At 39.3% G+C, this 17,882-nt stretch overlaps 1 pseudogene; it reads left to right on the top strand.

The window, feature by feature from the left end:
* The first annotated feature begins 1,455 nt into the window (after positions 1-1,455).
* LOC105535186 lies at positions 1,456-2,141 on the top strand (annotated as a pseudogene).
* The last annotated feature ends 15,741 nt before the right edge of the window (positions 2,142-17,882 follow it).

Below are 17,882 nucleotides of genomic sequence, written 5' to 3'. Positions count from 1 at the left end.
ATAAGCTTCCATCTGTTGACCACCTGTTATGTCTGGTCATATGTGATTTCATTTAATCTTATAGGTATTACAATCTCCATTCTAATTTTGAGAAAACTGAGGTTCTCAGGTATTATTTTCCCAAAGTCATGCCATTGAAAACACCAACATTCTGATTTCAAAGTCAATTCTACACTGATTCTCAGTGGCATTTTTATGAAAAAGTAAGGATACAATGCAGGAAGAGGGGAAAAAAGTCCTAGGGCGATCTCGTGGGTCTGCATAGTATTCTTCCTTTTTCATCTGCCATCTGCAGTGGAACCACCACAAAAAGGCAGATTTTCAAAGACAAAACTGTGCACCTGATTTCTCGAAACCCAGCGAGGTCAGGCTCCTCCAGTCTCATCTCTTTTGGTGCTCCCACTCTTCCCCCGGCTGGCTGGCTTTCCTCAAGGTGCTCTAAGAGGCCAGGCTCTCTCCCATATTCCCAGCCCCTAAACATGCATATTCCCGGACCAAACCAATGGTCAGGCTGCTTATTCTCGTGGCCCAATAATGAGATGGAGATGAACTGGTAGAGAAGAGAGTTTTCATTTCTGTAACCGGGTGTAGGGAGAAGGCCTAGAAATTATCACTAGACCTACTCAAAATTACAAATTTTCCAGAGCTTATATGCCTTCTAAGCTATATGTCCATGTGTAAGTGTACATTCATCTAAAGCTATAAGTGATTAACATCTTCTAATCCATAACTAAGGTCTGAGTCCTGGAGACCTTCCTCTGGAGCCTCAGTAAATTGACTTGATCTAAATGGGTCCAGGTGCTGGGGTAATTACCCTTATCTTGTTTTCTGCTAAAGCATGGAGGTTTGGGGAGTTTCTTCAGACCCCCAGTAAAAGTTGTTTAATCCTAAAAAGGGTCCTGTTAAGATTTCCTTCGTAATCTTGTCATGCTTCGAGGTCCAGGAGAGAGGCCTGGGCAAAGCTCTTGGTGGGCTTTTGTTATATTCCAGCCTTTGTATAAGGACTGGAATATCAGCTTTTAATATTTAACTTCACCACTCAGTTAGTGCTGAAACAGTTGTTACGGAGGCCTGCCTGTTCAGCTGTTAGTGAGGCCTGGCCTGTCATATGCATACCCAAGTATTCCCTAGTTAAGTCTTAGTTAACACTTCCAAAATATCTACTGGAATGTCACTTCTTCAAATGAACCATCTCTCCCCCAAGACTGAGTCAAATCCCCTTATAAGATACATATACATGCATATATATTTGTATGTATAAATGTATACATATTCATGTATCTGTATCCTTTACTGCACTTAGAACAGTTGTAAATTCACATTTATTTGTGTAATTATTTAACTAACCACTGAGGTAGGAACCCATCTAGTTTTGATAGTCCTTGTATTCCTAGCAAATATTACAGCACCTGCCTCAGAGTGGGAGTGTAATGAATATTTGTTGGATTTTTAAAAATGCACATCTTTGGAAAAATGGAGAAGACCATCATTCTCAACATTGAATCATTGGATACAATAGAAAATGTAAAGGCCAAGACCCAGGATAAGGAAGGAATTCCTCCTGACCAGCAAAGACTGATCTTTGCTGTCGAGCAACTGGAAGATGGACGTACTTTGTCTGATTACAACACTCAAGAAGAGTCCACTCTTCATCATGTGTTGAGATTTCATGGTGGTGCTAAGAAAATGAAGAAGTCTTACACCATTGCCAAAAAGAATATGCATTACAGAAGGAAGGTTAAGTTGGCTGTCCTGAAATACTCCAAGGTGCATGACAATGGCAAAATTGGTTGCCTTCATGGGAAGCGCCTTTTAGATGAATGTGGTGCAGGAGTTTTTATGGCCAGCCACTTTGACAGGCATTATTGCGGCAAATATTGTCTTACTGCTTCAACAAACCAGACGAGTAATTGTGTATGAGTTAATAAAAGATATGAACTAAGAAAATAAAAGTCATAGGTTGAAATAGAGATTGTTCAGCCAATTGACATAAGGTAGAGCACTGACAAAGAGAAGCTGCTCACCTTTAGTGGCGGTTGTGTTTGGAGATAGCAGAGAAGCCTCCTCACTTCCTCCAGGACTCAGAGAAGGTGGGGGAAGGAGGTCTTTGGTGTCTTAGTCCCTTCTCACCTCTTTGGCATTACTTCCTTCCCTCCCAACCTCACACCTTATAATCTACTAACTCCAAACCGACAGGAACTCTCCTCCCACGCACTACATTCACACACCCTAGGTTCACATGCCCTAGGTTTACATGTGCAGGTGTGCATACACACACACACACACACACACACACACACAGGCTGTTATCTCCCAACTTCCTGAGAAATGCTTAGGCAGGAGTCTAAATCCTGAGCCCCTTCCAGGGGTTGCCTTGAGCAGTTGCTTACTCAACCCAAATGCCTCAGATACTGAGCTCTGGGCTGTCTGTGTGTACTGCTGTTTGCCATGTAAAATCCCTCCATTGAACACATCTGCCTACTTGCCCATCTATCCCAAAGGTCTAGAGGTACATCAAAATCAAGGGCCATGTCTTTTCTTATGATTCCCAGGGTAGCCTCTAATTAAGAAAAATTCACTTATTTGAACCAACTTCCCCAAAGAATAGAAAGTTCTAAAAATAAGAGGAATCAACAGAAAATTAAGTTCCAGTTTCCTCATTCACCTCTCCTGCCCAAATAGTACTCTTTTTGTCTGGACTCTTCTTCCTCTTTCCCCTTCTGACTGCCTCCAATGCCTCCAGCAGAACGAGAGAGAAGCTGTCCAGGCTGCAGAGAGGAGTGGTAGCAACTGGATCTTGCCTCAGAAGGTGGGGACAGGGTAGGCAGAGGGGGAATGCTCTCGCTGGAAATGTCAATGCCCCATGGGCAGGGAACTGCAGAGAGAGCTTCCTTTATTGAAGGCATGAAGTCAGAAAACTGGGAATTGGTACCTTCCAAAAAGAGGGAGAGCCAGCTGGTAGGAGAGAGGGTGTGTGAGGCGGTGCCAGGCTAGTGGACACTACACATAAAGAATGTCAGAATATAAATGTTTATTTGTTACTGAGTCCTGGTTTTGGGTGACTCCAGATGGAAAGCGCCTATTGGCAGGTGTTTTGTCTCTCTGCAAGGGGCACGAGGGTGCTGATAGTTGCTTCTGTCACTTGTTTCATTCCCACGGAAGCATGCTTGCACTTCCCAGGTTAGGCTTTCGGTCAGGTTTGGGCTTGTGGAATCGTTTCATATTTTTGACATTATGGTTTTGCAACACCTAGCTTGCCAGGATGCTTGCCCCCAAGCCAGTTCTTCTCTACCTGCCCCGCACAGATGAGGTTGTGTGCATTTTTACCATTACTCTCCAGTGGACCATTCAAATACAAACATACTATATTTGTATCTCAATCACTTGCACTTGAGTCTGCTTTTAAGATTTGTTTTTCTTGCCCACTATGCAAGTAAATGCCTTGTTTGTGATCACCAAAGTCAAGTGTTTAGACAACCTGCTCAGGCCCATTATTTTCCCCATTTATTTGATGTCTTTTTAAAAAAAAATTTTTAAATATTGGGTATAGTGGCTCACACCTGAAACCCAGCACTTTGGGAGACTGAAACAAGAGGATTGCTTGAGCCCAGGAGTTCAAAACCAGCCTGGGCAACAGAGTGAGACCTGTCTCTATAAACAATTTAAAAATTAGCTGGGCATGGTGGCATGGCAAGTGCCTATAGTTCCAGCTTCTTGGGAGGTTGAGGCAGGAGGATCACTTGAGTCCAGGAGGTCGAGGCTACTGTGAGCTATGATTGACCACTGCACTCCAGCCTGAGCGAGAGAGTAAGACCTTTTCTCAAAAAATTAAAAATAAAATAAAATAAAATAAAAAACCACTTAGATAACCTGCTAAGGCCCATTATTTCCCCCATTTATTTGATAACTCAAAGAGAATCATTTAGAATAGAAAAAAGTGACAAAAAAAGAAAAAAAAGAAAAAAGAAAGAAAAAAATTTTAAAGAAAAACAGGAAAAAAAGGAAAATTTAAAAAGTGAGTGACAAAGTGAAAATATTTGGATTATCTTCTGAGAGGTGAGGAATTTGAGACTGTAATAAACATAAAGGACATCTATGTGTAAGAAAAGATTATATAATTAATTACCCAGATGCATGAGGTCTAAATGTTCCTGAGTTTGCCTAAATGTCATAGTTATGCTAATGACATGTATTCTATTTTATTTTTACTTAGAGGCAGAACTGAAGTTTGGGTGGCTGCCAACAAGTTGTTGAGCTTGAAAGCGATGCTATAAATTTCCAAGGACATGATTGCAGTTGCATCGGATGTACTTGTCTACTCAGCTGATGTTCAAGTTCAAAATAGAGCTATGTTCTGAACATGGGCAATGTTCTTAAAGGAGAATTTTCAGGGTGTCTTAATATCGTTTGACCTCAGGTAGAATGAGCCAAAGGCAGTGGGGTGTAGGAAGAACATGAGACTTGATCTCTGGGAAATGAGCTCCACCACTCAACAGTGTAAGACCTTGTTGTGATGGTGAATATTGAGTGTCAACTTGATTGAATTGAAGGATGCAAAGTACTGTTCCTGGGTGTGTCTGTGAGGGTGTTGCCAAAGGAGATTAACATTTGATTCAGTGAACTGGGAGAGGCAGACCTACTACCCTTAATCTGGGTAGGCACCATCCAATCAGCTGCCAATGCAGCTAGGATAAAAGCAGGTAGAGGAACATGGAAAAACTAGACTGGGTGAGTCTTCTGGCCTCCATCTTTCTCCCATGCTGGATGCTTCCTGTTCTTGAATGTCAGACCCCAAGTTCTTCAGTTTTTGAACTCTTGGACCTATACCAGTGGTTTGTCAGGGGCTCTGGGGCATTCAGCCACAGACTGAAGACTGCACTATCATCAGCTTCCCTACTTTTGAGGTTTTGGGACTCAGACTGGCCTCCTTGCTCCTTCGCTTGCAGTCAGCCTATTGTGGGACCTCACCTTGTGATCATGAGAGTCAATACTCCTTAGTAAACTCCCTTTACATATACATCTATCCTATTAGTCCTGTCCCTCTAGAGAACCCTGAGTAATACACCTGGGCATGTCCCTTAGCACCTTGGATGAATCCTTAGGTCCGTGAAATAAGGGAGCTGGAGTTGATGGTCTCTAGAATGATTTCTTTTCCCAAAGTTCCCTGGTATTATTACTTACAGAAAGGTAAAATGTGAAATGTAACAAAAATAGGAAGCAAATTATAACCAAGGCTGAGCCTGTTCATTGCCACTGAGGTATCTCTGGGGTTTGTGAAAATATAGGAGAGGGTATTAAAGAAAGAGTGCCATGAAAAGTGAAACAGAGGAAGTCCAGAGTCCTCTCAGACTCTGGGAAAGTCACACACATTATGTGACACACATTTCTTTATATTCAGATAGAGGCAATCTGACACGGACTTCATACATGGATTTGATAACAGCCCATTTTCAAAATGGGGAAAAATAGCCACATAGAATTATATACAATGATGTTAACTGTACTAATAGTGTTAATCTCATAATACTGTTAAAAATAAATATGTTCAAATTTATGTTGCTACTTCCACTCTAAGGACTACTATATTTTTGTATCAAAGGAGCAGAGCATAACACCATTTCTCTTACTGAGTCGATTGGACTGAGCTCACCCCACATGTGCTAGAGGAATCAATATTCATGGAGTGGAATGTCCACTAGGGCATGTGGATCTAAGGGAGAATATTGAAAGCCAATACAAAATGACAATTAAGACAGAATAAATTGGAATATTAGATTTATTTTACATTTCAGAATTTTAACTGCCATTGAGTCCATTAGAAATAAACCTACAAAAATAATGTCTTCCTATTGATGAGCTTTGTCACAGATATCTCCTGTTTCCAGACCAAAGCAATGGAAAACAATGAAGAAAAGGAAAAAATTAGGCCAGGCACAGTGGCCCATGCCTATAAATTCAGTGCTTTGGGAGTCTGAGGTGGGAGGACCACTTGAGGTCAGGTGCTTGAAACCAGCCTGGGCAACATAGTGAGACCCTGTCTCTTCATAAAACAGAAAAAATAGCTGGGCAGAGTGGCATGCATCTGTAGTCCCAGCTACTTGGGAGGCTGAGGTGGGAGGATTGCTTAAACCCAGGTGTTGGAGGCTATATGATTGCATTACTGCATTCCAGCCTGGGTGATAAAGCAAGACCCTGTTCCAAAATAAAACAAAATAAAAGTCTGTCTTTGATGAGGTGAAGAACCATAGAAATACTAAAGCACAATCTATGAAGAAAGACTGACAAGCCAAATAAAAGTTGAACAGTGTGAAGGGGAGGTACTAAGAGAGGGAGAACACCTCTGATATGTTCTCCAGAATTGGTGGCAAAATCCCTAAGGCAAAACTTTTCTTGGGAAGACAAAGTGGGGATGCAAAGGAAGAATGCAGAAAAGAATGAGGGAAAGCAGGAATGATCATGGAAACTTTCAGACATAGTGAGATGTAGGCTACAAACATGGTGTGACAGAAGAGATATGACAAACAGCAGCTGCATGGCAAGGCTGGTTTACTGAGCAGAAACAAAGTTACTTTTTTCACCCTGTCAAAAAAACATAATGGAGTTTCTTTTGAGGCAGAGAAACTCCTTCCTAACTGTGAGCAATGTCATGTCATAACATAGAGAACTGATGAGGGGAAAAGTGCTAAGAGATGACAAAATAATGGCATAGGGGATCCAAGGTATGTATAATTGGTACTCTCATAAAAAGAAGGGAAAATACTATAGGAAAAAAGTCAAAATATGGAAAAGAAGAAGATGTGACAAGGAATGACAGGAAGGGCACAAAACTGTGAAGGAATCTGAAATCTTTGCATAGGCTTATGAGAATGTAATGAGGAATCTCAGTTTCCAAGAGGCATGGCTTTTTTTCTTTCTTTTTTTTTTAAAGCTCAGTATAATAAAGAAGTCACTTATTTACACATGGAACAAGAACAGAGAATGGACATTCAATTCTCAAAACTGAAAACTTGACAGTACAATGGCAAATTATCCTAACGAATAAAAGAAGGCTGACATTTCAACAGAAATTATCATGACCACAAAGAAACCTTGTAAATGAACCTAGGTATCACAAGTACATGCACCAAATAGGAAAGGTAGAGCGCATAGTCAACCAGAAAATAGAAAGTCTTCGCAGAAAAGTGTAGAAAAAGTATCAGGAAGTCTTAATCCCAGAATGAGGTAAGGGATCTAAAAATATGAATGGAAGTCAGGCATGGTGGCTCACATCTGTAATCTCAGCATTTTGGGAGACCAAGACTGAAGATTGCTTGAGTCTAGGAGTTCGAGACCAGCCTGGGTAACATGGCAAAACCCCATCTCTACAAAATATACAAAAATTAGCCAATTGTGGTGGTGCATGCCTGTAGTTCCAGCTACCTGGGAGGCTGAGGTGGGAGGATCACTTGAGTCTGGGAGGTGGAGGTTGCAGTGAGCTGAGATCATGCCAGTGACTACAGCCTGGGTGACAGAGCAAGACTCTGTCTGAAAAACAATAAAAAATAAAAGAAAAAATATGAAAGGCATTAAAAGGGGCTTTGAGTTAATATTATAGCTAGAAGAACAAGGAGAAAAGACTTCATCTTGGGTCTTATAGCATCAGCCAAATATGGGAGGTGCTCACAGGTCCTTCTCTGAAGATTATTCTCAAGCCCTTTCTTCCTGAGGGCCCAGAGAGTTAACAGTTCTTATTGGTTCTTTCTAGCTACCACTGTCTTTTCCATCTTTTGATGTTCTCTTTTTTTCTTTCCCACACAGCCAAGCTACTAACAGTCATTCGTGATTCCCAATACAATACTCTTGGGGAAAGGTATACACTGCTGCTTAGTTATTTGAGGGCTTAGATGCTAATCCATATGGGCAAATAGACTGTAATGAACTTGGAATATAAAACATTTTCCCCATCCAAAGGCATGTAACTACCTCTCCTCTGCCCTGGGGCACTTCACAGCTCCCCTTTTGCAGACATTTCTGCTTCTTTAGGTGAAAGCTGACACTGTTTTTAATTCTTTTGTGCAATACGGAGGGAGGAGCATGAGAAACAAAGAGTGGATTTCACTGAGTTTTTCCTCCCAAAAGGCCACTAATCAAAGGGTAGAACAATAGGTGGGAACTACTGTGCTCAGGTAACCGCTTGTCTGAGAAGTTGGGCATGTGTGGGAATCCTCCCAAGTTCCAACACATAGCTTGTCAGGTCCCCTGTGCACTACCAAGATCTCTTTGGGTCCTTGCTTCTAAAATTATGGAATGGCTGTGGTCTTTCCACAAGCTAACCAAATTCACTGGAATAAAAAAATAGTGTCAATTTCCATTTTTTCCTCATATATATATGTGTGTGTGTATATATACAGATATATACACCTCATATATATGTGTGTGTGTATATATATTTTTTGAGATGCAGTTTTGCTCTTGCTGCCCAGGCTGGAGTGAAGTGCCATGGGGTGATTTCGGCTCACTGCAACCTCTACCTCCTGGGTTGAAGTGATTCTCCTGCCTCAGCCTCCCAAGTAGGTGGGATTACAGGTACCCACCACCATACCCGGCTAATATTTTGTATTTTTAGTAGAGACAGGGTTTCACCTTGTTGGCCAGGCTGGTCTCAAACTCCTGACCTCAAGTGATCCACTCGCCTTAACCTCCCAAAGTGCTGGGATCACAGGCATGAGCCACTGCACCTGGCCTCTCCCATAATTCTTTTACTTAATGGTTTGACACCCTCTGCCTTTGCTGGTTTGGAAGTACTAACTGAAAAAAATAAATAAATAAACAAAATGCAACAATTATTAGCAGAAAATCCCACAATGGGATAAGTTTAATAACTTGTTTTGAAGGCAGGGCTGGGTTGTGTATTTGTTCATAACTATAATTCTATATGTTCTATAGAATACTTGTCATATATGCTAGCTTTGGCTAGTCAAATTAATCATAAAATGAAAATAGCTATCAATAATCACAGTCCTTCACAATATTAAGGTGCCCTATAGGGAGTACTGCAAATTCTAGGTGTTCCATTACCTACATAATGGTAAAAACCATTTACTAGTTCTTCTACAACAAGATAGAATATCTCCTGGACTTCTATTTTCCTGCTTCTTCTCTTTGAGAATAACCGGCAGAGAGGTGATTGTGAAGTTAAAACATAGAAGAACATTAAAATCCTAAAACTATAAAGAAGTTATAGGAGAACCAAGTTGTGAAAGAAATATTTTCCAGCCTGAATAAGCCGCTTCTTAAATTTGTGAAAAGCTTACAATTTTTCTGGACTTATCATTGATAATGTTGAGAAATCATTTATAAAATAGTACAGATTTCCATCCAGAAAACTGAAAATTAAAATGAACAAATTTTCTGATTTTTCAAAGATTAGAAGAACATGAATCGCACAAATGTGAGAGCAAGAAAGATGGGGTGTTGGGCAGTGTCAAATGCCTGCCACAGAGAAGTCAGGCAGAGGGAGTTGAGAGAGGACGCTGAGTTTGGGGATTAGAAGTTACATGAGATTGCTGAGAAAGCAATTCAGCTTTGAGAGAGCATGAGCTTAATGTCATCCCTGAGGATACTTTGAAAATGGATTATTTTAAAGGATCATTGGTGAGTACTTAAATCAGAAAGTGGAGGTCACGTTGAGTCAGAATGGGCTCATTTTGAGTAAGTCATGCCAGACTAAACTCATTTCACCGGACTGATAAGTACAAGAAATGTAGTAGACTAGAAGGATCGTATCTCCTTCGGAGCTAAAATAATTGACAAGATTTTTCCTCATAGTCTTGTGGACCTGGTGAGGATACAATTAAGATCAGCTTACAAGTATTGACACTGAGGATTAAGAGATGGATGTCCACCTGGAGGGGTGTTTCTCACGGTCCCTCTCTGGATGTCTCCTGTTGGTCATTTTAGCTAATGATTTGGATGAGTAAAAGGATGGCGTGGGAATCAGGGCTGCCAATTTGGGGAAGCTGGGATGACGAGATAATAATGCCTTGTATGACACAATTGAGACCAAAAGAAACCAGGAATGGGAAAGAGAAATGAAGAAACAAACTTCAAAGGAGACTTGCTGGGCTAGATCAATGGACTGAAACTAACAAGATGAAGACTGATAGCAGCAAAGTACTACTCTTGTTCAAATACACCAGCTACACAAGTACCGAGTAGGGGAGACAGGGATGAGGGGCTACACAATAAAAATAATAAGGGCAATTGACTGTCAGGGCAATATGAGACTTTAGTCTTTCTCTAGCTGAATAACAACAACAAAAAAACCCACAAAAAACAACCTCATATAACTTCCAACAACTGCAGTATAAATGTAGTGTTGAGCATAATGAAAGTAACCTCAGTTTGTACCTCACTTTGAGTGATGGTTTTCATTAGAATAATTGAGAGCACATGCTAATTACTAAAAAGCATTCTTTGATATTTATGCAAATTCACAATTAAGAATAAAATTTGATTAACCATGTAACTTTGGGGTTGGAAAAATGAATTTATTCAGTGTGAGTGGTATTATAGTCTCTGATGAACAGATCACCCACAGAGTTGTGGAGTTTTGTCCTCAGTGCCCAAGAGTATGTTTTCAGAGAAATATAACTACTATGGCAAAGAACCAAAATGCAGACAGATGAATAAGTAGGAGAAAGGGAGAGGAGGGAAAAGAGGCTGGGAACTGGTGGGCAAAGGTGGGGAATGAGTATCAAAGAGCAAGCATAGAGGGACAGGCTCTGTATTTGAACTTTTTTTGATGATCCATACACCTGGGTGGCTTTTCTCTGTGTCTGTGTCCAGATTTCTGGGTACAGGGAGTGATAAGCGCCATGCAATCACCATAGTACCTGATCTCAGGTAACCTCCCTCATCATATACTGTGCTTTGTAACATTTCACACAACAATAACTAAACCACCATGCAAGTACTTCTCTTTCCCTTCTAAACACTAAGGTAAGTCCATGGGAGCAGGATGACTGTGTTGGTCACTTTCATCACTGTCTTTAATGCCACCTATATAGCCATATGTAAGCATATATAAAACACTATTTAAAAAGTTTGAATTTTTGAACATCACTCAGCAATTTAATAGCTTCCCTACATGGTGGAAATTCAAAAACAGGAAATATAAGAAGAAAAACATCTCAAGTTAGTATCACAACATTGCAGCCTGAAAAGAAAAAAATGCATTCTTTCACTACAATGCAGTACATAAAAAAGTAATGAAAATTGACCACTCATTAGTTCATAAAGCAGGTTTTCAATAAATTTCATCAGGTTGGTGTATAGATGTCACATTTTTTCCCATATGTACTAGGTTAGAAATCAAGAATGCAGAGATGACTAGAAAACCCTCATATAGAAATTTTAAAACACACATTTGAAAAATGCAAGGGTCTGCACTACAAATAGGGTGCAGTAGATACTGCTCGGGTGATGGGTGCACCAAAATCTCACAAAGCACCACTAAAGAACTTACTTGTGTAACCAAACACCACCTATGAAAATAATAATTAAAAAAACCTAATACTAATTTAAAAATTTTAAAAAAACCCTCAACGGTCAAAAGAGAAATTGTAATGGAAACTGAAAATATGTGTAAAAAATGATAGCATTAAATATTTTCTTAAAAAGAGAATACCATTAGGGCAGTACCTAGTGGGAAATTTAAAGCCTTAAATGTAGAGATTAGAAGTGAAAATAGGGCAGGAATGAAGATACTGTGTATCCACCAAAGGGAGCTCGGGAAGAACAACGGAGTAAACCTCTGTAAAGTAGAAAGAACAAAGTACTAAGACTAAAAAAGCCTCTAGCAAGACTGACTAGAAGCAAGATAAAGAAAAAGAGAGGGGTGGCTCACGCCTGTAGTCCCAGCACTTTGGGAGGCCGAGACAGGTGGATCACGAGGTCAGGAGATCGAGACCATCCTGGCTAACACAGTGAAACCCTGTCTCTACTAAAAATACAAAAAATTAGCCAGGTGCAGTGGCGGGCGCCTGTAGTCTCAGTTACTTGGGAGGCTGAGGCAGGAGAATGGCGTGAACCAGGGAGTTGGAGCTTGCAGTGAGCCGAGATCCGGCCACTGCACTCCAGTCTGGACGACAGAGCGAGACTCCGTCTCAAAAAAGAAAAAAAAAAAGAAAAAGAAAAAGAGAGTGAGAGCAAGAGAGAGGAAGAGAGAGAGAGAGAGAGAGAGAAACAACCACACACTACTGGAATTTGTAAAACCCATAAATGTAAGTACTATAGAGATAAAAATGATAGCCTTGACAGCTCTACACCAACAAACTTGAAAACTTAAATGTTCAAAATCCTAGAAAACTACAACTGACTCAAGAAGAAACAGATAAACTAAAAAACAAACAAAAAACAAACAAACCAACATAAACTGAGTCAGTGGTTTAAAAATCTTTCCACCAAAGAAAAATCTAGGCCCAGTTGGTTTGATATGTTAATTTTCACAAACAATCCATAAATAATACCAAACTAATGTAACTCCTCCAAGGAGTGAAAAAATAAGACATTTACCCCAATTCATTTTATGAGACTAGTTAACTTTAGTAATCAAATCATCCAAGGAAAGACATATTTATTAAATATAGGAACAAATATAAATGGAAATGAATAAATTTATATAATACAAATAAAAAATATATAAATAGAAACAAATATAAATAAAATACAAAAAAAAATTAGAAAGACCAATTCATTAATCACCACAGAAAAACCTATAATAATCATTTTAACAGATGAAGAAAAAGCATTTGATACGTTCACTATCTATTTCTGATTTTTTTTACAGATTCTTAGCAATTAGGAATAGAAAGTAACTCCCTTACTCTGATAAATAATATCTAGTTTAAGAAACATAAGTGAAACATCATATTTAATTGTGAAAAGGTAAAAGTTTTCCTATTTAACATCAAGTTAGTAAGGTTATATTATATTACATATAATATTAAATAATTATATCAAGCTTCATCTTGGGGAAAAGTCTAGCTCAATAAAATAAGAAAACAATAAAATATATAAATATTACACAGAAAAAAGCTGTTATCATTGGCTGCTTATTCATTGCCTACCTAAAAGAACCCTCAAATCTCAAAGAATAGATACATTATTAGAATTAATGAGGGTTTTTGATGATTGCTGGATACAACATAAATATTCATTTCACTTGTATATCTTAATACTGGCAAAAAATAGAACATATATTTTTAGAAGATAGCTTTCATGAAAGCCACAAAAATATAAAGAATTAGTACTGAATAGAATAAAATTGGTTCAAAAACACTTTATTGAAAAATTATAGAAATACTGAAAAATAACAAAGTAAAAATAAATGACAAGTTATAGCATAATCTTGAATAGGAAGGCACAACATTTTCAAGAAGTCACTACTCCTCTGTTCAATCTGTAGATAGATTTAATGCAGTTTCAGTCAAATGCCAACAAGATTTTTAGGGAAAATTTGATTCTAAAATGTATATGTAAGAACAAAGAGCCATAAATAACCAAGATGCTTCTGAGAAAAAGAAGAGGTTGGAAAAACTTACTCTATTCAGAATTAATATAAAATTTTGGTGGTTAAACCCATGTAGAATTAGGACTGGAACAGACACACTAGACAATTCAAAAGATAAAGAGCCATTTGGGGTATGAACAGATGCATTGATCAATGAAAAGAATCGAGATCAGAGAAACAGACTTAAGTCCCTGGAATTTTCATGTACAACAAACAGAAAGAGATTTTCTGATGTGTGGGCAAATATGAAATAAACGCTACTAGGACAAGTGGTTATTTATACATACAAAAAAGGAGAGCTGAAACTACACCTCACACTCCACACAAAAATCAAATCCAGATGGTTGAAAAATTTAAATGCCAAAGTGAAAGTTATAACACTTCACAAGACAATTTAGAGGACAATCTCATGTCCCATGGATAGGAAAGCATTTCTTAAACCAAATAAAATAATAGTCAATAGCCATAAATAAACAGAGACACAAACTTGACTATATTCAACAAATTTCAGTTTGTCAAAAAATTCCATAAAGAGAAAAAATTAAGTCATAAATAAAAGATGACATTTGCAACATGTAACTCACCATGGCTCAGTCTCTAGAAAACATTTAAAACATCTATAAATCAACATAAAAAAGATAAACCACCCAACAGAAAAAAATAAAGAAAATACCTGAATGAAGGCTTTGTAAAAGTCACAAAATCATATGGAAAGATGTTCAATCTCACTAATAATAATAATCAGGAAAATAAGACCTAGATATCGTTTTATATTCATCAGACTGGCAGAAACTTAAATATCTAGAAATATCAGCTGAGGTGCCCATATCAGCTACCAAGGTAAGTGTGGGGGCAAAATTGCATATGGTGGTGGGTTTTCAACGGGAAAGGCTGACAATATACTAGAGGACTCTAAAACTTGCTTCAAGACTGGCAAATGATTTCATCGACTTTGAGAATATCAAAACTAGATCAAATTTGATACTGGTGAGGAGGTTTCTTTGGAGGAATCTGTTGCCATGCTGTGGGTAACCCAACCTTTTGGAGGGGAGAATGGGTTATTACTGGTCCCTTGCCTAATGGGTGAGCTTCAAGGAGATCCTGACAATGCTTTGAAATGATCCTTGCAGTTGGAAGACATGGAGAAGGGGTGTCTGACCTATTTCTGGGAAAGTTAAATTGGATTGTGGACTAGGTTCTGAGTCAGCTGGGGAGTCTAGTGTGCAGAAGAGAGGCAGCACCAGGAGGGGCTGCATAATGGGATCAATCCACATTTCCTAAATGAGGTGGAGCCCACCAGAGGGAAGCTGGAGTGTAATTCCTTTGTGGTCCTGGACATTCTGGGAACAGGACAGAATTATAGGCACCCAGTGGAATACAGACACTCTCCCTCATCCCCTATGAAGGGGCTCAGCTGAAAACCACCAAGCAGCCCTGGAAAGCACTGAGAAAAAGGAGGCAACCTCTGCGCTCTGCAGGCTACCTAGGGACACAAAGGGACCTGTCTGCCCACATATTCAGGTAGGGAGGACTGAACTGAAACTGAAAATACGCAGAAGACATAATGTCAAGCCAGTTTTGAAGTATTGGCTATTATATGGGACTGGATATTCCAATTCCTGAGACAAAACAGTTTTATGACCAAAAGTGGCTGGAGGATATTTTATTTTTTTGAGTGTGACGATCTCTCCAAATGTTTGAAAAGGGTGGTCGGAGAGGATAATAAAGTCGTATGCTTGGTCAACATTCTGACTCTATATTGTTTCATAGAGGGTAAAACTATAAAGAAAAGCCAGAGGATGATACCAAAAAAATTGGGGAGATCATTTATGGTGGGCAGAAGAGTGACTAGGATGGAATTCAGGAGGCAGCACACAGGAGCTGTGGATGTGCTGACGACATTCTGTGACCCCAGGTGTTGGGTGCTGTGGCCAATGTATTGTGAGTCCTGATTCCCTGATTATTTCTGCAAGTATTCAATGGTTAGTATAAAACAACACTTAAAGGGGAACCATAAAAAGCTAGAAGACAATATGTGTGCCTATTTGACCAAGAAATCCTTTTAATTTTTCCCCCCTATTTTCACGTCCCTTGATCTAAAATACACTTTTTATGCCATTAGCAGTCCAGGTTCCTGCTGCTTTTAGACTATTGAAAAAGAAAAGGAAGGAATTTTTTTCTCTTCATGCCATTCTTTCGTATGTCTCTGCCCCAGGCAATGAGCACATACCGGCTGAGGTTTTTGAAAGGGGGATAGTGTTGTGGTTGGGGAAGAGAGTATTTATGGGGAGGCTGAAAACTTCAGTAAAATTTCAAAAATATCCACAATTTTGATAGTGATGACCTCCAGATGGGCAAATTACTAGTGACTTTTTTTTAATGATGTCCTATTGGTTCCATGGTTTTATTTTTATTTTTTGAGATAGGGTCTCGCTCTGTTGCCTAGGCTGGAGTGCAGTGGTGCAGCCTCAGCTGTCTGCAACCTCTGCCTCCCAGGCTCAAGTGGTCCTCCCACCTCGCCCTCTTGAGTAGCTGGGACTACATGCACACACCACCACGCACGCTTAATTTTTGTATTTTTGTAGAGATGGGATTTTACCATGTTTTTGAGGCTGGTTTTGAACTCCTGGGCTCAAGTGATCCACCTGCCTTGGCTTCCCAAAGTGCTGGGATTAAAGGTGTGAGCCATGGCTCCTGCCAGTTTCATGCTGTTTATAAAAAGAACGAACTCCTTATGTAATAATAAATAAATAAACAGAAATCATTTGCTTTGGATGTAGAAAATGCAGATTTAGATTGTCCAGAGTCAGGAGCTAAGCCTCATATATTTTTGTTTTAGCTCAGTGTAGAGTGCATTGAAGGTGTCCTAAAAATAATTCTATATAGTAAGCCAACTTAAAACCCCGCTCACAGTCAGGTCTGCCAAGTATGAGCCAGGTAAAATTACTGAAAAGGGTGGTTCTGACTTACTCCTTAACAATAACGTGGCTTACAAACAAAGACTGATATAAAATAGTTGATCCAACTCAAACACTTTGCTCATTTCCCAAAATTTACTACACAAACATATACAACTTACCACAATATAAAGATCATAATGGAAGGTTTGCCTTTTATTCCTTTAAATGACCACGTGTTTAGATCTGATGTACTGACAGCGATAATTCTCCATTAAGGAGAAATCTAATAAAATTTGAAAAATAGTGATTTTGTATTTAGATGATACTCAGATCTTCTGCTACATATATGGAAAATGGAATTATTGCTAGAAGCATTGTTTAAAAATTAGGGTATCAAAGGAGTATTAGGAAGTCTGGACATTCTTTCTTTAGGAAGCAGCTTATCTGGATTCATTCAAAGAGCTTTAGGCCAGTTTGAGGTCTTTCTGCAAAATGTAAATTGCTATATGAGAAACCATATATAGTCCAATGATGAAAGAATGCAAAGCCTTAGAAGCACAGGAGGCAATTAAAGCATCTTCCCTAAAGTTCTGACAAAAAGGAAAATAACTATCAAATTATTCAACGCGAATGCTTATTATGTATGTATAAGTCAGTCGGCAGATGAAAAGAGGAGGGAAATACGACTTCGACCCGTAGGGAACTCACAGTCTTATGGGGGCCACTAGGGGTGGTGGTGTGACCTGCCTGGAGCAGCGCTAAGTATGGACTTGTGAGTCAAAGGCTATCAGAACCTAAGTAAACTGATGGCTGTTCAGAGAAGGTAGAGTTCCATTCAACAGTTTGCAAGGAGGACTATTTCATGGAGGAGGTCACATTGAACTAGAGCTTTAAAAGTTGGTAGAGTTTAAAAGCAAGTATATGGAAGGAGGAAGAGTGAAAGTGAGCAGAGGTACAGGAGTGAGGCAAGGGTGAGCAGTTTTAATTTTTTAATGGTGGTATTATAAAATACACACCAAAATTTTTCATCTTATTATTATTATTATTACTACTATTATTTTGAAGACAGGGTCTGGCTCTGTTGCCCAGGCTGGAGTGCAGTAGCTCAATCATGGCTCACTGTAGCCTTCACCTCCTGGGCTCAAGCAATCCTCACACCTCAGCCTCCTGAGTAGCTGGGACCACAAGCATATACTACCACGCCCAGCTAATTTTTATAGTTTTGGGAGTGACAAGATCTTCCTATGTTGCCCAGGCTGGTCTCAAACTCCTGGACTCAATTGATCCTCCTGCCTTAGCCCCAAAGTGCTGGGACTACAGGCATGAGCCACTGCACCTGACCCCATCTTAAAAATTTTTAAGTGCACAGTTCAGAAGTACATTTGCGTTGTACAACCATCAGAACCACCCATTTTCAGAGACTATTTTTC

Source organism: Mandrillus leucophaeus, unplaced genomic scaffold, assembly GCF_000951045.1.
Source record: "Mandrillus leucophaeus isolate KB7577 unplaced genomic scaffold, Mleu.le_1.0 Scaffold1008, whole genome shotgun sequence".
NCBI lineage: Eukaryota > Metazoa > Chordata > Mammalia > Primates > Cercopithecidae > Mandrillus > Mandrillus leucophaeus.
This window is presented reverse-complemented; position numbering and strand designations above follow the sequence as displayed.